The following is a 24,857-nucleotide window of genomic DNA, read 5'->3' as shown; positions in this document are numbered from 1 at the left end:
TCCCAATACCATTTGTTGAAGAGACTATCTTTTTTCCATTAGATATTCTTTCCTGCTTTGTTGAAGATAAATTGACCATATAGTTGTGGGTTCATTTCTGTTTTTTCTATTCTGTTCCACTGAACTACGTGTCTATTTTTGTGCCAGTACCATCATCAGGGAAATACAAATCAAAACTACAGTGAGATATCACCAGTCAGAATGGCTACAATTAACAACACAGGAAACAACAGGTGTTGGTGAGGAGGTGGAGAAAGGGGAACCTTCTTACACTGTTGGTGGGAATGCATACTGGTGTAGCCACTCTGGAAAACAGTATGGAGATTCCTCAAAAAGTTAAAAATAGAACTACCCTATGATCCAGCAATTGTACTACTAGGTATTTACCTAGGTGATAAGGATTAAGATGTTTTGTGGAAGTGTGGAACGACTATATTGTACACCCGAAAATGATATTACACTGTATGTTAACCACCTGGAATTTAAATAAAAACAATTAAAAAGTAGTTATACTATTTTATATTCCCACAAGCAGTATATGAGTTTTCAATTATTCCACATCTTTATCAACACTTCATGTTTTCAGTCTTTTTAATTTTAATCATTCCAGGGGCACCTGGGGGGCTCAGTCAGTTAAGTGTCTGACTTCGGCTCAGGTCATGATCTCACAGTTCATGAGTTTGAGCCCCACATCAGGCACTGTGCTGACAGACGCCTCAGAGCCTGGAGACTGCTTCAGATTCTGTGTCTCCCTCTCTCTCTGCCCCTCACACTCTGTGTCTCTCTCAAAAATAAATAAACATTAAAAAAAATTAAAATAATAGATTCCACTCTCTGAAGGGTTGGAGAGTCTAGATCTTTAATTTTGACCATTCCAAAAGGTATATAATAGTATCTCATTATGGTTTTAATTTGCATTTTTGTAATGACTAGAGATTTTGAGCAACTTTCCATGAGTTTATTTGCACTCAGTATGTCTTCTCTAGCAGTTCAAATATTTTGACCATATTTTAAAAGTTTATTGGTCTATGTTCTCATTATTGAGATTTGAGTATTTTTATGTCTTCTGATTACAACTTTTATCAGATAGGTGGTTTGCAAATATTTTTTCCAATTCTGTGACTTGTCTTTTTTTCTACTAATCGTGTCTTTCAAAGAACAAAATTCCTTAGTCCAATATATCAATGTTTTCTTTCTTCCAAAGCAAACTTTGACTAACTCAAGGTCACAAACATTTTCTCCTATGTATTCTTCTAGGAGTTATACTTATAGATTTTACATTTATGTCTATGTTTCAACGTGTCTTTTTTTTTTTTTTTTTGGCAAGTGAAAAAATTTTATTTCATAGTTGTCTTTAAAACCACACAGACACTATGCTCTTCATATAAAAACATTAGTACAAATAATTATACTTTCTAGAAAATGATTATATAGACACTCTCAAAGAAAAATGTACACCATTACATAGTTTCAGAGAAGTTGCTTGGAAAAAACTCACATCTGGACTGATTCCTAAAACATACCATAAGACCCTGCATATTTTGGTGCAAAGTATAGATTATTGTCATCAGTACATGATCCTGAATTCTTACACATTTGATAACATGCATAAGGACTGGTTTATGACTTAATGTTCCATTGGTTCACCAGCATTTTCTGCAGGTTCATCAGCAGGTTGAGCAGGCTGTGCCTTTGTCTGTGGTCTTTCTTCAAGACCTTCCAGGAATGGAGATACATCATCATCATCATAAATCGTAAACTCCAAGTCTTTACTAAAAATTCCAATGGACACATTCTTTGTAGTTAAGTCCTGTTCTGCAGTGTCTCTTATAAGGCACACAGACCATGTTTAACCAGTTCATTCAAATTGCACTCCATAAACCCAGACATATGTCTCACCAAGTAAGTACGAGCTCATTGAAAACAAGTTCCAATGGACATAGCTCTACAGTCGAAATAGTTAGCAGATAGACAAGTTTGGAAAATGTGAGGGCCCATATTCATAACCAACAATAAGCAGTCCAACACCATATGGTCTCTGGCCATATCGTTGCGTTGGTATTTGGGTCTTGCTTTCAATTAGAGATACAAGATGAGATGCAGGAAGAGGTCTGTCAAATACAAATCTGGAATCCAAACACTCCTGGTGCATAAAATTACATAACAGTCTAGCATCAGCAGTAAGTCCCACAACAGATACCAATATGGTTGTCAACATGGAGAATTTTTTCTGATGAGCTGCAGGCTCTGACTATGCTGTCTTCAATGCAACCAACACTATGTGTTGTTTTTTTGTTTTTTCTTCAGATCAACTGTGGCTGAACCTTGTTTGACAGCTTCCATTGCATATTCAATTTGATGATTCCTGCCTTGAGGGCTCCAAACAGTCACATCATTGTCCTACTGGTTGTGAAACATGGTTTTGGCTCTGGGCTTGGCTTTATGGTTCATTTTATCTTACTTTGTAAATGATATCAGATATTGATTGAGGTGTCAAAAACAAACAAACAAAACAAAAACAAAACAGGGGCTCTTGGGTGGCTCAGGCAGTTGAGCCTCCGACTTTGGCTCAGGTCATGATCTCGCAGTCTGATTTCAAGCCCCACATTGTTGGGCTCTGTACTGCCCACTCAGAGCCTGGAGCCTACTTCAGATTCTGTGTCTCCCTTTCTCTCTGCCCCTCCCCCACTCATACTCTGTCTCTCTCAAAAATAAACATTAAAAAGAATTATTCTAGATTCATGTGTTGAAAAGACTATCCTATCTCCATTGCATTGCACCTTTATTGAAAATCAATTGACCATGTATGTGCGAGTTTATGGATTCTCTAGTCTGTTCTCTAGATCTATTTATCTATCTTTATTTTTTTTTAATTTTTTAATGTTTATTTATTTTTGAGAGAGAGAGAAAACGCGAGTAGGGAAGGGGCAGACAGAGAGGGAGACACAGAATCTGAAGCAGGCTCCAGGCTCTGAGCTGTAGGTACAGAGCCCGGCCGGGGGCTCGAACTCAAGAACCATGAGATCATGACCCGAGCCAAAGTCGGCGCTCAACTGACTGAGCCACCCAGGAGCCCCTATCTTTATTCTAATACTGCAGTGTCTTTTTTGATTACTGAGGTTTTATAATCATTCTTGAAATCATGTATTTTTAGTTCTCCAATTTTGTTCTTTTTCAATTATGCCCAACTTGTTTGCTCACATCTTCCTTCTATCCCCATTTCCTCTTCTTGGGCTTCTTTTTCTGGAGGGACACACTCAAACATTCATAACCTAAAAACTGTCTTTATCCATACTACTTTCTCCCTTTTCATTTCCATGCAAAATTTAGAATCAGTCTGTCAAATTCTACTCGGGGGGAAAAAGCCTGCTGGTGTCTTGATTGGGATTGTATTGAATTTATAGATCAATTAGGGGAGAATTGAGAACTTAATATTGAGTCCTTTGACCTGTGGACACAGAATATCTCTGTATTTATTTAGGTCTAATTTTTCTCCCAAGTGCTAGACCTTGCAAATCTTTTGTTAGTCCCTAAGTATTTCACATTTTTTTATACTATATTGTGAATAGTATTGTTTTTTTATTTCCATTCTCAATTGTTCACAATTAATATGTACAAATAAAATACATTTTTGTATGTGCATCTTGTATAATAAAACCCAGTTACTAGTCTTCATAGATTTTCTTCATATATTCCTTGGGGTTTCTACATAGACAACCCTATCATATGCTAATAGAGGCAGTTTGATTCCTCCTTTTATGTCTGTGTGCATTTAAGTTTGCTTTTTTGTTTTTTTTTAATTTGAGAGAGACAGAGGATCCCAAGCAGGCTCCATGCTGACAGCTCAGAGCCTGATGCGGGGCTCAAACTCACAAACCATGAGATCATGGTTAACTGACTGAGCCACCCAGTGGTGGCTTTAAACTGTTTTTTGGTGGGGAGGGGAAAAATAAATAAGCTTTTTTTTTTTTTTAACTTACTGAGTAGGCAAGGAACTACAGTATAAAGTTGAATAGAAGTGATGAGACATCCTTGTTTTCTTCTTGATGTTAAGGGAAAGAATTCAGTCTTTTGAATTGTAGCAGTATATTTTTTTATGGTGCTCTTTATCAAGTTGGAGAAATTTCTCTTCTTTTCTCAGTTTTCTGAGGTTTTTTTGTTTGTTTGGTTGTGGGGTTTTTTTGTTTTTTTTTTTTTTTAGAGAGAGAGAACACAAGAGAGATAGAATCTTAAGCAGACTCCAAGTCTAGCAAGGAGCCTCACACAGGGCTCCAACATGGAGCTTGATCTCACAACCCTGATGAAATCATGACCCCGACATCATGACCTGAGCCCAGATCAAGAGCCAGATGCTTACCTGACTGTGCTATCCAGGCGCCCCAGCCAAGATTTTTAATTAGGAATAGATACTCGGATTTATCAAAAGGTTTTACTGCATCTATTGGGATTATCACGTGATTTCTTTTTTGTCTTTTTGAATCTGTTAAAATAGTGAATTACATTGATTTATGACTGATAAACCAACCTCACATTTTGTGGATAAATTCCATTCACTCATAATGTAGTATTCTTTGTATTATCTTGCATTCAATCTGCTAACATTTGTTAATTTTTGTGTCTATGTTTACAAAACATGTTGGGTTTTTTTTTTTGTTTTTTTTTTTTTTAAGTAAGCTTCATGTCCAGCATGCAGTCCAACATGGGGCTTAACTCATGACCCTAAAATCCCTGAGATCAAGACCTAAGCTGAGATCAAAAGTCAGATGCTTAACAACTGAGCCACCCAGGTGCCCTGTAGTTTTCTTTTAATACTTTGGTTTTGGCATCAGACTAATATTAGCTTTATAAACTCAAGTAAAATATTTTTAATTTTCCTTAAGACTTTGTTGAGAATTGGCATTTCCTTTTATGTTTGGTAGGATCCACTAAGTGTTTGGGCAGGGTAAGGAGAAATAATCAGTAGAAACATATAGACTTGCAGTTTAATTCATGGGAAAGTTTTAAACTATAAATTCAATTAAAAAAATTGCAGGGCTATTCAGGTTATCTGTCTTCTTGAGTGAGCTTTCACAGTTTGCATATTGCAAGTAATTTGTCCATTTTATCTTAGGTAATTTTATTGGCCTAAAATTGTTCACAATAATCCCTTATTAACCCTTTATTATCTGTAGAATCTGTAATAATGTCACTTTTCATTTCTGGTATTAGTAATTTTCTTCTCTCTCTCTCTCTCCCCTCTTATCAGTCTGGCTAGAGGTTTATCAATTTTATTGCTATTTTCAAAGAACCAATTTTTGGCTTCACAGATTTTCTCTAATTCTGTTTTCTTTTTTTTTTTTTTATTTTTTTTAACGTTTATTTATTATTGAGAGACAGAGAGACACAGAGCGTGAGCAGGAGAGGGGTAGACTCAGAATCTGAAGCAGGCTCCAGGCTCCGAGCTGTCAGCACAGAGTCCAACACGGGGCTCGAACTCACAAACTGTGAGATCATGACCTGAGCCGAAGTCGGTCACCCAACCAACTGAGCCACCCAGGCGCCCCTCTAATTCTGTTTTCTATTTTACTGATTCCCACACTGATCTTTATTATTTTATTTACACTATTTACTTTGGATATAATATACTCTTTTTTCCCAGTTTCTTAAGGTGGAAGCTGAGGTCATTGATTTGAGAACTTTTTTCTTTTGTAAGAAGTGGTATATCTCCCTTTGCAATGCAAATGAAAATGTTGCATTTTCATTTTCATTTTTATATACTTTCCAATTTTCCTTTTGATTTTATTCCTTGACCCATAGGTTATTTAGAACAGTGTTTATTTTCCAAATATTTTGAGATTTTTGTCTCTTACATATCTCTAATTTAATTTCATTGGCATCAGTGAACTTATTCCATATGATCTGAATCCTTGTAAATTTCTTGAAATTTGTTTTAAGGCCCAGAATATGGTCTAAATTGGTAAATGTTATGTATGCATTGAATACAATTTGTATTCTTTCATTGAGCGGTGTACCCTATAAATAATGATTACATCAAATTGGCTGATAGTACTGTACAAGTCTTCCATTATCTCTTCTCAACTTCATCGATTATCAAGACAGAGGTGTAGAAATATTTAATTATAATTGTGAATTCTTCTAGTTCTTCTGATAGTTCTATCAAAGTTTTTCATGTACTTTGAAGCTCTGTTTTATATGCTAAACGTATGGAATTACTATGCCCTCTTAATGAATTGGCCATATTACCACCATGAAATGACCCTATTTATTTCTAGTAATATACTTTTCTCTGTAATCTATTTTTGTTTGTTATTAATATAGCCACTCTAGCTTTCTTTTGATGAGTGTTACCTTCTTTGCATTTTCTCTATTTTACATTAAACATGTTTGGGTTATTATATTTAAAGTGAGTTTCTTATAGGAAGGCATATAATTGGGTTTCTTTTTAAAAAATTCTTTTAAATGTTTTATTTATTTTTGAGAGAGAGAGACAGAGTATAAGCAGAGGAGAGGCAGAGAGAGAGGGAGACACAGAATCCAAAGCAGGCTCCAGGCTCTGAGCTGTCAGCATAGAGCCCAACATGGGGCTCAAACCCATGAGCTGTAAGATCGTGATCTGAGCTGAAGTCAGACGCTTAAATGACTGAGCCTCCAGGCGCCCCTGGGTTTCTTTTTAAGTCCAACCTGACAGTCTCTGCCTTCTAATAGGATGTTTAGACCATTTATATTTAATGTAATTATTAATATGAGTAAGTTTAAAATTACTATCTTGCTAGTTGTTTTCTGTTTGTTCCATCTGTTTTCTTGTTTCATTTTATTTTTTCTGACCTTTTTTTAGATTAAGTATATTATATTATTATGATTCCATTTTTATTTCCTTTATTGACTTATTAGCTATAACACTGTTTCACCTTTTAAGTGGTTGCTTTAGGGTTTGTAGTATACACCATTTACCTTCAAATGGTAACCTACCACTTTTGAATAGTGTATGAGCCTTACAACAATATTCTACCATTTTCTCTCTCCTGGCCTTTGTGGTATTCATATCATACTTCTACATATGTTATAAATATTTATTTACCTTTCAATTATTGTTTTAAAAAGGCAATTACCCATTTTTCAATTTTTTTTATTGTGGTACAATTTACATAACATAAAATTTATTATTTTAACTATTTTTAATCATACAATTCAGTGGCATTAAGTAATTTACAGTATTGTATAAGCGTCAACACTATTTTCAGAAATCTTAATCATCCCAAACAGAAACTCTGACCCATTAAACAATAACCACCTATTTCCCCCAAACCTTGGCAACCAGATCCTATTTTCTGTCTCTATGAATTTGCCTCCTCTAGATACCTTATATAAGTGGATTCATAAAGTATTTGTTCTTAGATACCTTATATAAGTGGATTCATAAAGTATTTGTTCTTTTGTGCCTGGTGTATTTCACTTAGCATGTCTTCAATGTTCATTTAGGTTGTAGTATGTATCAGAATTGCCTTTCTTTTGAAGGCTAACTAATATTCCATTGTATGTATGTATCATATTTTGTTTATCCATTTACTCGTCAGTGGACATTTTCATTGCTTTCACCTTTCTGCTATTGTGAATAAGGCTGCTATAAACATATAGCATAATATATCTGTTCAAGTCCCTGCTTTAAATTCTTTTTATACCTAGGAATGGAATTTCTGGCTCATATAGTATTTCAATTTTTTTCAATGTTTATTTATTTAGTTTGAGAGAGACAGTGCATGCACGCACAAGCAGAACAGGGATAGAGAAAGACGGAGAGAAAGAATTCCAAGTAGTCTCCATGCTCTCAGCACAAAGCCTGATACCGGGCTCAATTTCACAACTGTGAGATCATGACGTGAATTGAAATCAAGAGTCAGACACTTAACTGACTGAGCCACCCAGGCACCCCTGGTAATTCTATTTTTAATTTTTTGAGGAACTGCCGTATTTTTTTCTGTAATGGCTGCAAGATTTTACATTCCCATCAGCAGTGCACAAGGGTTCCAATTTCTCCACATTTTCACCAACACTTGTTATTTTTTTTCCCTTTCTGATAATAGCCATCTTAATGGGTGTGAAGTATCTCATTGTGGCTTTGATTTGCATTTCCCGAATGATTAGTGATGTTAAGCATCTTTTTATGTGCTTGTTGGCCACGTATATATACTCTTTGGAGAAATATCTATTCAAGTCCTTTGCCCTTCTTGGAACTGGGTTTGTTCTTGTTGAGTTCTAGGAAGTCTTTATATATGCTGGATATTAACCACTTATCAGATATATAATTTGCAAATATTTTCCTGTGTTGATAGTTGTGATAGTTAATTTTATGTGTCAACTGGACTAGGCCATAGGGTACACAGACATTTAGCCAAATATTACTGAGTAAGTCCATGAAGATGTCTCTGGATGACATTAACACTCAAATCAGACTGAATTAAGCAGAATGTCTTCTCTAATGTGATTGGATCTCATCCAGTCAATTAAAAACCTGAATAGAACAAAAAGGGGGCTCGACCTCCCTGCCTTCCTTGAGCTGGGGCATCAGTCTTTTCCTGCCTTCAGACTTGAACTGAAACATCAGCATTTTTGAGCCTTGAGCCTGCTGGCTTTTGGGCTGGAACTGCACCATAGACTATCTTAGCTCTCCAGCTTGGCAACTGAAAATCGTGAGATTTCTTAGCCTCCATAATCATGCGAATCAATTTTTTATAATCTCTTTATATATATCTATATATATTTATTTATCTCTATGTGTACATATATACTCCAGTGTTCATTTCTCTGGAGAATGCTACTACTACTAATACAGAGTCTGGTATAGAGAAAGCAGTTCTGAAGGAATAGAATCTTAAGGATAAGTTTTCTGAATTGGGTTTAGGGTTTCTGAAATTGGCTTTCTAATCTGATTAGATTTAAAGATGAGAATGACTCCATTTCCAGTATTAAAGAGAGCACTGATAGTCCTTAACTTGGTTTGTCAATTAAGATATGTAAAATATTACTATTGGATACTCCTAGTTAATAGCTTTTAAGAAGCAAGAATCTGGGTGACTGTGTATATGATACTTTCAGACATTTTTGGCAAACTAACAAATATAATGAGATTGGTTGCTTGCTCCTAATGTCACTGGATAAAGTGGGGGAAAGAAAAGGATGAGCTCAGGGATACAAATTTCTAGCTGAAGCACAACATGAATGACCTGAAATCTTCTTTGTGTGTCCTGAAGGAGACCCTTATCTCCTATAGCTGCATGGCTGAGATTGCTTAAAATTAAACCAAGAATCTCATTCTCTGACTAGATGAATTACAATGCAAGTTGAATTCCCAGCCTTGCAGGATGTCTACTGTTAAAGTGAAGACGTTGATTAGGAAGGAACAGCACTGTGAAAATTGGAATGGGGATGTGTAGGAAGGCCCTGATAAACCTTGGGACATTAAGCCTCTAAATTCTGATGAGTGTGCTTCACCAGGGGAACCACCTCTCCACCCTCCATAGGAGCAGCCTCTTCATATCCATGGGAGTGGCCTCTTTGCCCATAGTAGTAGTGGCCTCTCCACTCCTTTCTGAAGGGATTAACCCTTAATTGTCTGAAGACACTGTAATGACCTCTTTGAGGCAGGTGCCATGCAAGATAACGCTGAGTTTTTTTCAGGAACCACACTCACCACATCTTTTTGTTTCTAGACTTATAACTATACTCAAATGCATCAGGACACTAAAGGTGAGGTTCAAAGTGTGACCCATGAGGACATGCACTACACTCCAAAGAATGACTTGAGTTTTCTCATGTTTACAGATGGAAATCCAGGGAATATGTGTAGGAATGGGTATTAAGAGTATGGGATATGGGATATAAGAGTATGGGAGGAACATAAAGTTGGGTCAGGCTGAATTTATTGATATGGGTTCATTAAGCAGAGAAATTGTATTTAGTATTACAGCTTGGGGAATTAGAAAAGGTTCTAACTGGTTGATTGGTTGGTTGGTTGGTTGGTCAGTTGGCTGAAATGTGGACCAGAAGTTTGCCCACAGTGAGAAAGAAATACCAGACTTGCCCTGATTTAATGTAGAGGAAAGAATTCAAAGGCTTAGGGAGACTGGAATGTTACAGCAGATTTGTCACTTAGAACCTACTGAACCACTCCAGAGAAGTTCAAAAGATATACCTTTTACTGTGACTGTGAGAAATGAATTTATGAGAGAGGCCTGGGCATCCTTGGGAAGCTCTGTGATTGCCTTTTTAGTCCAGACCTTACAGTGGGAAACACAGTCACTGAATTGGGAAACCTAAGTACAATGGGAGTAATTGAATCCTGAGGTGACAGGGACCAAGTTGTGGTACTCAACCACCAAAGGCGGTTGTGGTTACTGTAATGGACAGCAGAGTCAAAGCATCAATCAAAATGGCCTTATAAAGAACTATAACATTGGCTAGTTGATTACGATGTTCCTAGAAGTGAAATATATAAGAAGCTTACTAAATTCTCATTTGAACTGTGTAAGTAGAATATTTCTAGGTCAAGTGAACAAAAGTCTAAACTGAATCATAAAAAGAGTCATGGCCACTCAATCAGTTCCCAGACTTGAGCCACTTTACAGACCCAGAACCCTTTGAATAAAGACAAGGCTGGGTCCTTTGAGGAATGACTATGGTACACTGCCAAAAATTTATGGTGAACCCATCGTGTGATTATTTCACCAGATCTGAAATGCATAGATAGAATAGACATAATCAGCAGCTGGCATTATCCCCACATTGATTCCCTGATCTGTGGAATAAAGGCTATTATGGTGGGAAATGCCAAGTGGAAGCCACTAGAACTTCCTTTACTTAAGAAAATAGTAAACCCAAACCAATACTGCATCTCTAAAGGAATTGTAGAGATAAGTTCCCCCCATCAAGGAAAGATGCAAGAGTGGAGATTCCCATCACTTCTTCATTCAACTTGCCTATTTAGCCTGTGCAGAAGACAGAGGGATCTTGGAGACTAAAAGTGGATTATTGTAAAATTAATTAAGCAGATAGTGACTCTAATTGCAGCTGTGTGCCAGATGTGGTTTCATTGCTTGAGCAAATTAACACATCCTCTGGTAGCTGGTATGCAGCTACTGATATGACAAATTCATACCTGTCAATAAAGACAACCAGAAACAGTTTGCTTTCAGGTGGCAAGGCCAGCAATACACATTCACTGGCCTACCTCAGGGACATATCAAGTCTCCAGTCTGGTAGATTCCATCAATGAAGCCATCTGGCATAGAGGTTTTTTTTGTTGGGAAGTTTTTTATTACCAATTTGTTTCCCTTTATAGTTATGTCTTTTCAGATTTTATATTTCTTTGCAATTCAGTCTTTATATGTTTTGCATTTCTAGGAATTGTTCCATTTTATCTAGGTTATCCAATTGGGTGGCATACAATTGTTCATAGTACCCTCTCATAATCCTGTTTATTTCTGTAGAATCAGTAGTAATGTTCCCATGTTGGTTTCTGATTTTAGTAATTTAAGTCTTCTCTGTTTTTCTTAGTCAATCTAGCTAAAGATTTATCATTGTTGTTGATTTCTTTTTTTTTTTGAAAGAAGCAACTTTTGTTTTATTGATTTTCTCTACTCTTTTATTTAAAAAAATTTTTAAAAATTTTTTTTAAATGTTTATTTATTTTTGAGGCAGAGAGAGACAGAGCATGAATGGGGGAGGGGCAGAGAGAGAGGGAGACTCAGAATCGGAAGCAGGCTCCAGGCTCTGAGCCATCAGCCCAGAGCCCGACGCGGGGCTCAAACTCACAAACGGTGAGATAGTGACCTGAGCTGAAGTCGGACGCTCAACCAACTGAGCCACCCAGGCGCCCCTAAAAATTTTTTAATTATTATGTTTATTTATTTTGAGAGAGAGAGAGAGAGAGACAGAGTGTGAGTGGGGGAGGGGCAGAGAGAAAGGAAGACACAGAATCCGATGCAAGGCTCCAGGCTCTGAGCTGTCAGCACAGAGCCCTAAGTGGGGCTCGAACCCATGAGTGTGAGATCATGACCTGAGTTGAAGTTGGACGCTCAACCAAGCGAGCCACCCAGGCGCCCCTCTACTCTTTTATTTATGTCTGCTCTACTGTTTATAAATTTCTTCCATCTGCTAGCTTCAGATTTAGTTTATTCTTCTTCTAGTTCCTTATCATGTAAAATTAGGTAATTGACTTGAGATCTTTTTTTCATATAAACTTCCTAGAGTTTTTTCCTCTAAATGTCCCTTTTAGCACTGCTTTTGCCACATGCTATAAGTTTTGGTATGTTGTGTTTTCATTTTCATCCATACGTATTTTCTATTGTCCCTTGAGATTTCATCTTTGGCCCATTTATTGCTTAAGAATATGTCAATTTCCATGTACGTGAATTTTCTAGTTTTCCTTCTGTGATTGGTTTCTAACTTTATCTCATTGTGTTTGTAAAAAATAATGCTTCATGTGATATATTTTTTAATATATTGATATTTGTTTTGTGGCCTAACATATGGTCTCTCCTGAAGAATGTCCCACATGCACTTGAAAAAACTGTGTATTCTATTGAAGTGTTCTGTATACATCTGTTATATCTAGATGGTTTACTGTGTTGTTTTAGTTCTATATTTCCTAACTTATCTTCTGTCTAGTTGTTCTGTTACTGAAAGTCACTTATTGAAGTCTCCCCCTATTATAGAACTATTTCTGTCTTCAATTCTGTCAATTTTCACTTCTTAAATTTTGAGACTATGTTATCAGGTGCATAAATGTTTATAACTGTTTCTTCTTGCCGTATTGGACCTTTTATTATTACCTCTTGTAATCTTTTCTGATTTAAAGTCTATTTGTGGGGTGTCTGGGTGATTCAGTTGGTCAGTTAAGTGATTGACTCTTGATTTCAGCTCAGGTCATGACCTCACAGTTGTGAGATCAATCCCCACGTGGGGCTCCATGCTGGGCATGAAGCCTGCTTGAGATTCTCTCTCCCTCTCCCTTTGCCCCTCCCCAACTTGCAAGCTTTCATTCTCTCTTTCTCTAAAATAATAATAAACAAATAAAAATTTTAAAAATAAAATGAGTCTCTTATAGGGTGCCTGGCTGGCTCAGTTGGTAGAGCATGTGACTCTCGATCTTGGGTTTGTATGTTTGAGCCCCTTGGTGGGTACAGAGAGTACTTAAAAATAAAATAAAATCTTTTATTTTTTTTCAGTTCAGGATGGTTCATTAGACATCATTTAGATAATAACCAGAATAGCTCCTTTGAGAAGTAGTGAAATATTTGAGTCCTGAAGACTTCAGTCTAGTCATAAACAAGATTGTTAAGGTATAGAGGAGTCTCTAGTTAACCAGCACGCTGTTCCCATTTCTTCAGCTTGACTGCATATATAAGAGCTCATTACAGTAATTCACTTTTCAACAGGAAAGATTGAAGTGATGATAGACACTAACTAAACATAGGTCCCTGCTTCACATAGCAGCCTTCATTGACAGTGAAACCATTTTCCCCAATGCTTGGTGGAGCTTCCTACATTAGCAGTATAATGAAATACAGCATTCTTGCCCAGGAAACCTCTGCCCAATACAATTCCATGCATCTTGAAAAGCCAAAGATGATCTAATTTTTGACACAAAAGCTCATCAATGATTTTGCAGATGGAAACTGATCCAGGGAGATGAAATGATCTGTCAGAGGTCTCCTGATATTTCTGCTACACATGGTTTTGAATGCCTATACCTTTCTTGTTTTTCTCCCATTGAATTTCAAAGGTTCAGTTTCCCGCCTTTTAAGGATCTTAAGAAACTAAAACCAGCAGAAAGCTTCAAATCTCCTTTTAAAAACAGATTTGAGATTGTAAAAGCAGCAATGAGAGTGAAAGCTTTCCTCTATCAATGTTTCTTCATTTCTTTGTTCATTCATTTACCAGATGTGTATCGATTTTATAAACATTTCCAAACAAGCACTTCAGTATTGTATCTTCCCACTACAGAAAGTGCCTACCTCTGTGTTGGGACTTGAAGATCACCCAGTCCTGAGTGGCAATCCAGCAATTAAGGGGAAAGTTCCTTATAACAATGTTTTAATAAGAAAAAGAAAACCCTGAGAAGTGTCTTGAAATATAAGAAACAAGTCTCCCTGGTTTGGAGCAACATGGCAAATATATTTCATTGCAGTTATGTCTCCAAAACCAGATGAAGATAAATAGTGCCAGTTCTCGACAAAAGTGTGAGTTCTATCTTTGTCAGTCTTGATACCCTCTTCATGTACCCTTTTAATCCTTCAGCTATCTTCTCTTATACTTCAAGCCTCCAAAGCTTTCCTATTATTCTCCCCTACCTTCTCTGCCATTCTGATTGTCTCCTAAATATCCATTCCTCTTCTTCATATAGCAGCCTTGTTACATGAGTGACAAAGATACATCTCCAGCTTCAGGAGGACCCTAATTGCTACAGCTAAACCTAATCAGCTTCAAGAGGACCTTAAACTAGCTAACATCACTGAATATTGAGCATGAAGAACAAGTTGTGGTGGTTGAGGGCTTTTTTTTTTTTTTCATTTTAAAAAATTTACATCTAAATTAGTTAGCAAATAGTGCAACAATGATTTCAGGAGTAGATCCCTTAGTACCCCTTCCCCATTTAGCCCATCCCCATCCCACAACCCCTCCAGTAACCCTCTGTTTGTTCTCCATATTTATGAGTCTCTTTTGTTTTGTTCCCCTTCCTGTTTTTATATTATTTTTGTTTCCCTTCCCTTATGCTCGTCTGTTTTGTCTCTTAAAGTCCTCATATGAGTGAAGTCATATGATTTTTGTCTTTCTCTGACTGGCTAATTTCACTTAGCATAACACCCTCCAGTTCCATCCACGTAATTGCAAATGGAAAGATTTCATTCTTTTTGATTGCTGAGTAATACGTCTTTATCCATTCATTCATCGATAGACATTTGGCCTCTTTCCATACTTTGGCTATTGTTGATAGTGCTGCTATAAACATGGGGGTGCATATGTCCCTTAGAAACAGCACACCTGTATCCCCTGGACAAATGCCTAGTAGTGCAATTGCTGGGTCGTAGGGTAGCTCTATTTTTAGTTTTTCGAGGAACCTCCATACTGTTTTCCAGAGTGGCTGCACCAGCTTGCATTCCCAAAAATAAAATCTTTAAAAATAAATAAAATGAGTCTCTTATAGGTAGCATATAGTTGAATCATAGTTTAAAAAAAATCTATTCTGCTAGGGGTGCCTGGGTGGCTCAGTCAGTTAAACGTCTGACTTCGGCTCAGGTCACGATCTCACAGTTTGTGAGTTCAAGCCCCACATCGGGCTCTGTGCTGTCGGTTCAGAGCCTGGAGCCTGCTTCGGATTCTGTGTCTCCTTCTCCCTCCACCCCTCCCCCACTCACTCTCTGTCTCTCAAAAAATGAATAAACGTTAAAAAAAATTTTAAATCTATTCTGCTAATCACTAGCTTTTGATAAGATGGTTTAATTCATAAAATTTAAAGTAATTACTGATAAGGAGGGACTCAATTTTTGCCATTTTTTTACTTATTTTCTCTTTGCATTATAGCTTTCCCCCTTATTTTTTACATTACTGTCATCTTTTGTGTGTGTGTGTGTGTGTGTGTGTGTGTATTTTAAAGAAATGTTTTGATACCTTTCTTATTTCCTTTTGTGTATATTCTATACTTATTTTCTTTTTGGTTACCAAGGAGATTACAAATAATTTTGTAAATTTACACAATCTTAGTTTGGATTTATACTAGCTTAACTTTAATCACATACAACAATTCTGCCCCTACACTGCTCTGTCCCCACTCCTTTCAATTACTGAGGTCACAAATTACATCTGTACATAATGTACCCCCAAACAGACTAACAATTGTTTTTTATGCATTTGTGTTTTAATGTAGGAAATGGGGGCGCCTGGCTGGCTCAGTTGGTTAAACATGTGACTTCAGTTCAGGTCATGATCTCACTGTTTGTGTCAGGCTCTGGGCTGACAGCTCAGAGCCTGGAGCCTGCTTTGAATTCTGTGTCTACCTCTCTCTCTGCCCCTCCCCAGCTCATGCTCTGTCTCTCAAAAATAAAAATAAACATTAAAAAATTAAAAAAATAAATAAATAATGTAGAAAATAAGAAATGGAGTTATAAACCAAAATTACAATTCTGTTAGCTTTTATAATTGCTTATGTATTTGACTTTATCAGGATCTTTATTTCCCCTCCACAGAGTTTTGAATACTTTCATTTCAACCTGACTCTTCTTAGCATATCTTATGGGACAGGTCTAGTGGTAATGTACTTTCTCAGCTTTTGTTTGTCTGGTAATGTCTTAATTTCTTCCTTATTTTTGAAGGACACTTTTGCCAGATATAGAATTCTTGATTTACATTTTTTTTTTCTCTCAGCACTTTGAATACATCAACCCATTGACTTGGGGCCTCCAAGGCTTCTGATGAAAATTCTGCTAATAATCTTCATGGGGATCCTTGTATGTGATAGTTGTGTCTCTACTGCTACTTTGAACATTCTTTCTTTGGTTTTTGATAGTTGGTTATTATTTGTCGCAGCATGGGTCTCTTTCAGTTTAGCATACTTGGGATTCATTGAGCTTCTAGATTTGTACTTTCATGTATTTCCTTAAGTTTGGGAAGTTTTCAGCCAGTAATTCTTTAAATAATCTGTCACTTTCTCTTTTTCCTTTGTGGACTCCTCCAATGTATATATTGTTTTCTTTATGGTGTTCCACAGGTCCCTTAGGTTCTGTTCACTTTACCTTTCTGTTCCTCAGACTCCATCATTTAAACTATATTATCTTCAAGTTAGCTTATTCTTCTGTGTGCTTAAATCTGATTTTTAATCCTTTTAGTGGAATTTTCTTTTCTTTCTTTCTTTTGTTTTCTTTTTTGTTTGTTTGTTTTGTTTTTGGAAGTTTCAGATATACTTCTCAGCTCCAGAATTTCATTTTGGATCTTTTTTATGTTTTTTTTAAATATCTTTATTGATACTCCTGTTGTGTTCATACATAATTTTCCTGACCTTGTCCATGTCTTCCTTTAACTCTTTAAGTATCTTTAAGACAGTTGTTTTATTTTATTTTATTTAAAATTTTTATTTTATTTAAAATTTTTATTTATTTTATTAAAGTTTTTGTCTAGGAGGACTGCAATTTGGTCTTCCTTGTTGATGGTTTTTACAACTTTTTTTTCCCTTTGAACAGAACATGCTTTCCTATTTCTCTGTGTCTCTTGTGATTTTGTTGTTATTGTTGAAAATTGGACATTTGAATGTTATAATATGGTAAGTCTGAAAATGAAAATATCCTTCTCCACTACCTCCAGGGGTTGTTTTGTTTTGTTTTGTTTTGTTTGTTTGTTTTAATCTCTATGTGCCAGGCATCAGCCTGCATCTTTTTTTGGGCATGCATAATGATTTTCTAAATTCCCCCAAACATATAATTGCTTTTGGATTTCCTACTCTTTAAATGTCTGGCTCCCAAAGGGGCAAAAAAGAAACTGAAAGGAAAAGAGCAGAAGCTGTATCTTTAAACCCCTTGAAAGGTGCTTCACTCAGTGGAGATTCCAACAATGCTAGCCTGGCTTTGTATCTGCACCTCCCTGATCTGAAACAATAATTCACAATCAGAACAAAGATCTCTTACTTACAAGAGAAGATACTTATTGCCTACTCTAGCTCTTGTAAGGTGCTCTAGGAACGTTTCCTGTAACAGGGGTGGAAGGTGGGGAATGGATACCGGCTATAGTTCTAAAGGCTGAAATTACACTTTATTGGTCAAGCCTTCCCTTAAAAGTTGTAAAGCTTTGAATAAACCCCAGAATCCCAAATTAGTTAAATCAGATACACTCTGCCAATATGGTTGTTTAGTTGGAGAGATGGATTCCTGTGCTTCCTCCTCAGCTATCTTCCCTGATGTCACTCCTTTTGCCTGATATTTTTTTATTGCATGTCAGATATTGTGAACTTTATCTTGCTAGATGCTGGGCACTTTTCTAATCCGATAAATATTTTCAAACTTTTAGGACACATTTATGTAGCAGTAGTTTGATCCTTTTGTTCATTGTTAGATGAGACTATAGGAGCATTTAGTCTACAGCTTATTTTGCCCCCACTATGAGGCAAAAGCCTGTCTGAATACTCCATAAGATGTCCTATGAACTAAGCTTTTTAGTCAATCTGGGAACAGAATATACTTCTCCTCCCTGTGTGAGTTCTGGGGTTTATAATCATTTTAGGTGGACTTCTTTTAGTTGTCTTATATAAGAGGATGAATCTTGTCCATGTAACTTCAACTAGAATGGAAGCATTGGTTGAACTCTTATTTTAAAAACTTTAAAAATTATAATAAACATAAGTGAAAACTCACAGTTGAAAATACTCCATGAGGGGCACCTGGGTAGCTCAGTTGGTTGAGCGCCTGACTTTGGTTCAGGTCATGGTCTCCTAGTTCAAGATTAGAGCCCCACATCGGACTTGCTGCTGTCAGCCTGTCAGTGCAGAGCCAGGTTCAGATCCTCTGTCCCCCTCTCTCTGCCCCTCCCTGCTTGCGCTCTCCCAATAAATAAATAAATAAATAAATAAATAAATAAATAAAAGTACTACATGAATTATCACAAAATATACAAATCCCAGAAATATATATATGTATATATATATGTATATATATATATACACACACATATATATATATTACCTGCACCACATAAACCTCCCCGTTTTCCCAAAAGACAATTATCTTCATCTTTAACATTGTAGGTTGATTTTGCCCGATAAATGGAATCATGCAGTATATATTCTTTAATGTCTGGTTTCTTTTGCTTAATATTATGTTCAGGAGATTCTTTGTATGGAACAATAGTTCATTAATTTTTGTTACTATCATTCCATTTTATGATTTTATCCATTCTACTGTTGTTCTCTACCAGAAATATTATCACTATAAACATTTCTGTGAATCTCTTTTGGTACACATATGCATGCATTTCATCTATGAATGGAATTGCTGGTCAATTAAGTATGCATTGATTTAATTGTAGTAAATAATGCAAAATAATTTTTTCTCTAATCTTTTTTATTTCATAAAAATTTTAGACTTAAAGAAAAGCCACAAAACAGTATAGATTTTCCATATATTTTCAGATCAGCTTCCCCTAATGTTAACATATTACATAGCCATACTACACTACCAGAATCGGGAAATTAAAATTTATACAATACTATTAACTGAAGATCTCATTTGATTTTATCAGTTTTCTCATTAATGTGTTTTTCTGTCCCAGGATCCTAGCCAGGGTCTCATAGAGCACCTACTTCCTCCCTAGTCTTCTGTGGTCTGCATCATTTCCTTGGTTGTTCATTGTTTTCAAGATCTTGATATTTTCAAAGAATGTAACTTCTTTAAATGTCTCTTACTTTTGGTTTCTCTAATATTTTTCATGATGGGATTGGGATTATGCATTTTGGGGGCAAAAATACCCCATAAATGATCTTCATCCTTTGTACATCATATTACAGGGGTCTGCATTGTGACTCATGTTGACCTTGATCACTTGGTTAAAATGATTTGTTTACTGTAAAGTTACTATTTTTCCCTGTGTAGTTAATAAATACCTTGGGGAAGACACTTTGAGACTATGCACATTCTGTGTCTTCTCCAACTTTTGTCCACTGAATTTTGGAATTCATTGATAGATATTGTCTGCAACAATTATTACTGTGATGTTACCTAAGGGTAATTTTCTTTTCCCTCTTCCACATTTATTAATTGGAACGCTGTGCCAGCAAGAACTACCTCTTCCATTTATTTATTCACTAATATTGATAGAGACTCAGATATTTATTTTATCCTGTAGGTTATAATTTATTATTATTATTATTATTGTTGTTGTTGTTGTTATTGCTTCAATTGTTCCAGATTTGGCCATTAGGAGCTCCTTCAGGTTGACTCCTGTGTTCTTTCTTTCTTTTTCTTTTTCTTTTTTTTTAAAGACACATTTATGCAGCGTTATGATCAGACTTTTAATTTAACAATCAACAGCATGGGTGCAAAAAAAAAAATCTATGTTAAAACCGTTTGTTGGAATGCTTTACACTTTCCACAGAACAGAAACTAAAATAACCTGTTATACAAGTAGTCACAAATACAGTCCTCAAATTTTTTGCCCATACACATGAGTATTGTCTAAAATGTGTCTTCTTTGTAGCAGCTAGGCCCTGCCACCCCTGTGCTTGGCTGAGTTCACAAAACTGTTGGAACCTGTAGCTTCCCTGTCACTTCTCTGACTCTTCTCTCCTGCTAAGCTTTGTTTTCTGGTAGCAATTAATACCTAAAACCGGCTGACTTCGGCTCAGGTCATGATCTCACAGTTTGTGAGTTCGAGCCCTGCATCGGGCTCTGTGCTGACAGTCTGGAGTCTGCTTCAGATTCTGTGTCCCCCCCCCCCCCCCCACTCCTCTCCTGTTCGTTCTCTCTCTCTCTCTCTCTCTCTCTCAAAGAATAAACATTAAAAATATTTTTTTTAGGGGCGCCTGGGTGGCTCAATCGGTTAAGCGGTTAAGCGGCCGACTTTGGCTCAGGTCACGATCTCTCGGTCCGTGAGTTCGAGCCCCGCGTCGGGCTCTGTGCTGACAGCTCAGAGCCTGGAGCCTGTTTCAGATTCTGTGTCTCCCTCTCTCTGACCCTCCCCTGTTCATGCTCTGTCTCTCCCTGTCTCAAAAATAAATAAACGTTAAAAAAAATTAAAAAATAAATAAATAAAATAAAAATATTTTTTTAAACCTCTGCCACTGCCATAGCTGCTGCTGCTGCAACCACCATAGCCACGCTGGGTTTGTGGTTTGGCAAAGTATTGGCCTCCACCACCACAGGGGCCAGAGCTTCAGCCCCCCAAATTGCCTCCTTTCATGGGTCTAAAGTTTGAAGATTGGCCGTTGTAACTGTCAAAATCATTATAGCTTCCGCCACCTCCAAAGTTGCTTCCATCATTACCAAATCCGTGACAGCCATCCCCACTGCCACTGTATCCATTGCCACCTCGACTGCCACCAAAGCCACCTTGCCCACTGCAGTTTCCTCCACGACCAAAGTTGTCATTCCCGCCAAAACCACCTCTGTGACCACCACCGAAGTTTCCAGAACCACCTCGACCTCTTTGGCTGGACGAAGCACTGGCCATCTCTTGCTGAGATACGGCTCTTCTGACTTCACAGTTGTGGCCGTTCACAGTCTGGTATTTTCGAATGACAATCTTGTCTACAGAGTCATGGTCATCAAACGTCACACAAGCAAAGCCTCTCTTTCTGCCACCGCTTCGGTCAGTCATGATTTCAATCACTTCAGTTTTCCCCTACTGTTCAAAATAATCTCTCAGGTGATGTTGTTCAACGTCTTCTTTAATGCCACCGACCAAAATCTTTTTCACGGTTAAGTGCGCACCAGGTCTCTAAGAATCTTCTCTCGAGACAGCCCTCTTTGGTTCCACAACTCTCCCATCCACCTTGTGTGGCCTTGCATTCACGGTTGCGTCCACCTCCACAGTGGCATAGGTGACAAACCCAAAGCCTCTGGAGCACTTGGTGTTTGGATCTCTCATTACCACACAGTCAGTGAGTGTTCCCCACTGCTCAAAATGGCTCTTCAGACTCTTATCAGTTGTTTCGAAGCTCAAACCTCCGATAAAAAAGCTTCTGCAGCCATTCAGGCTCTTTAGTAGATTCTGACTTAGACGTGACAGCTGTGGGAGGGGAGACTTTAATGATGCTTACTCAGCCGTGTCCACAGGCAGAAAGGAATAATCTGATGAGCGTATCTCGACTCCTGTGTTCTTTCAACAAGTGGCTACCTATCTATCTATCTATCTCTCTGGAACCACAAGATGTTCCAGGATCATCTTATACATTCCCTGTCCAGCCCTGAAATCAATGATTTTTCCAAAAACTCTTGTTCCTTTTATTGGAGACTGATGTTTAGAAACCAAGATTTGGGGCTAGGTGTGTTCATTATTACTGGAGTGTCGTTTCTTCTAGGCCCTCTTACCAAAGAGAGCTAGAAAGTATATGTATATGTATATGTATATGTATATGTATATGTATATGTATATGTATATGTATTAGCCTATGTAGATATATACATCTATATTTATCTTTGTGTATATTTAAACATGATTTAATACTGATAGTTCAGGTTCCAATCCTATACCATAGGGTTCATTTTTAGTCTTTTCCTATTCCTTATTTGTAACTTCTTTCATAAGAGTGAGAAACCCTGTTCTTATTATCTACAATACATTTATTTATTCATTCATTTCTAATGTACCCATAGAGTAGTTTCAGAGTTGCTAACTCATTTCCATGCAAGAAATACATTTACTGACTAGTATAGCATTTATGAACCATTCTTTGTATTTAACCTTAAATTATTATTTTTTTCCCCAAGGGTATTAGCTAGTTTTTTTTCTTCCCAATGTGGTTATATTACTCATTTGTATATAATTAACTTCAGTTGTTAGTGTTTGTATCCATTTCTTGTCACTCTATATACTGGTTGGTTTCAACAGTTTATTTATTATGTGAATGGTTTGTAAAACGTTACTATGGTGGTAAAAGTCAGATTATATAAAAAGATATACTGAGAGAGAGATTGCTGGGAAGATAGCAGAGTAGGAGGACCCTGTTCACTTTGTCCCATGTATACAACTACATAACACTCACATCAGAACCCAGAAAACAACCTGAAGACTGGCAGATCAAACTCCACAGCTAAATGTAGAGAAGAGGCCACACTGAAGAGGGTAGGAAGGGTGGAGACACAGTGAGGAGCTAAAGGGATTCACTGGACTCTCCCCTGGAAGGAGGGACTTGTGGGCATTGAGTAGGGAAAGAAACCTGCTTTACACCAGAGAGACTGATTCTCCATAATGTTTGGCTTTGAAAACCAGAGGGGCCAAATTTCATGAATTCTTCCAACCAGCAGAACTTAAAGCCTAGAATTTTATTTGTATCTCATCTCATCTCATCTCATCTCATCTCATCATCTTATCCGTGCTTCAGGGACACAAGCCAAAGCCTAGAATTTAAAAAATCAGTGGGCTCACTCTGGGAGAGCCAGGAAAGCCAGAGGAAACTGAGTCCTTACACTTAATGCCATAGAGCAACAAATAACCCATGGAGAAACAGCACAGAAGCAGAAGTTTGAAAGATGCCTGGGGTGTATGGGAAAGAGATTTGTTTACTAATCTCAGAGCATGTACTAGAGGGGCAGCTTCATTGGGAGACTTCTCCAGGAACAAAGGAGCTGGCAGGCACATTTCCCTCCCTTTATCCCAGTATAAACACATGGCCACTGCAAGAACCAGCACTACCCCAACATTCACTTCCTAACTTGTTTACACCATGCCCCACCCCCCACCAGGCTGTGGGGATCTGCCCCCTCCAGCCGGGCTTGTCTCAGTACTGGTGCTGTGGGTTCCCTCCCCCAGAAGACCAGCACAAACCTTGCCAAAACTGCATCTCCTGAAACTGTGAGCTTTGTGGAATCATGATCCTGGCAGCAGCTGTGGTAAGTCCCCTCTCTGGGACCACAGGCCATAATTTCTGTGACATCAGCCGTAGAACATTTTTTTTAGATATAGCTCCTGAAGGAAAGGAAATAAAAGCAAAAATAAGCTATTGGGATTACATCAAAATAAAGAGCTTGTGTACAGCAAAGGAAACAACCAACAAAACTAAAAGACAGTGTACTGAATGGGAGAAGATATTTGCATTGCAAATGACCTATCCAGTAAAAGGTTAGTATCCAAAATATATAAAGAACTGATACAACTCAACACCCCAAACCCAAATAATCCAATTAACAAATGGGCAGCAGACATGAACAGACATTTCTCTAAACAAGACATCCAGGGGCGCCTGGGTGGCTCAGTCGGTTAAGCGTCCGACTTCGGCTCAGGTCACAATCTCTCGGTCCAGTGAGTTCGAGCCCCGAGTCGGGCTCTGGGCTGATGGCCCAGAGCCTGGAGCCTGCTTCGGATTCTGTGTCTCCCTCTCTCTCTGCCCCTCCCCCATTCATGCTCTGTCTCTCTCTGTCTCAAAAATAAATTTAAAAAAAAAAAGTTAAAAAAAAAAAGACATCCAGATGGCCAACAGACGCATGAAAAGATGCTCAACATCACTCTTCACCACAGATATGCAAATCAAAACTACAGTGAGATACCACCTCATACCAGTGATAATGGCTAAAATAAAAAACACAAGAAACAACAAGTGTTGGTGAGAATATGAAGAAAAGGAATGCTCCTGCACTGTTGGTGGCAATGCAAACTGGTGCAGCCATTGTGGAAAAGAATATGGAGGTTCCTCAAAAAATTAAAAATAGAACTATGCTATGATCTAATAATTGCACTACTAGGTATTTATCTAAAGAAAATGAAAACACCAATTCAAAAAATATATACACCCCTATGTTTATAGCAGCATTATTTATAATGCCAAATTATGGAAGCACCCCAAATATCCATTGATACATGAACGGATAAAGAAGATGTGGCATATGTATACAATGGAATATTTTTTTTATTGTTTTTAACGTTTATTTATTATTGAGAGACAGAGAGAGACAGAGCATGAGCATGGGAGGGGTAGAGATGGGGGGAGACACAGAATCCAAAGCACAGAGCCCAATGCGGGGCTTGAACTCACGAACCATGAGATCATGACCTGAGCCGAGGTGAGACGTTTAACCGACTGAGCCACTCAGGCACCCCTACAATGGAATATTATTATTCAACCATTAAAACAATGGAATCTTGCCATTTACAACAACATGGGTGGA

General features: G+C 37.4%; 1 protein-coding gene and 2 pseudogenes across 2 annotated transcripts in view; 1 reads left to right on the top strand and 2 right to left on the bottom strand.

Moving 5' to 3' along the window:
* FAM186A (family with sequence similarity 186 member A) overlaps positions 1-24,857 on the top strand; it is a 77,020-nt gene that overhangs the window by 3,201 nt on the left and 48,962 nt on the right. The window lies entirely within an intron of this gene.
* LOC106969228 (proteasome subunit alpha type-1-like) lies at positions 1,494-2,418 on the bottom strand (annotated as a pseudogene).
* Positions 20,586-22,746, bottom strand: LOC106969244 (heterogeneous nuclear ribonucleoprotein A1-like 3; annotated as a pseudogene).

Source organism: Acinonyx jubatus, chromosome B4 (genome assembly GCF_027475565.1).
Source record: "Acinonyx jubatus isolate Ajub_Pintada_27869175 chromosome B4, VMU_Ajub_asm_v1.0, whole genome shotgun sequence".
In the NCBI taxonomy this organism is placed as follows: Eukaryota; Metazoa; Chordata; class Mammalia; order Carnivora; family Felidae; genus Acinonyx; species Acinonyx jubatus.
Note: the sequence above shows the minus strand (reverse complement) of the source record. Positions and strands in the feature narration are given on the sequence as shown.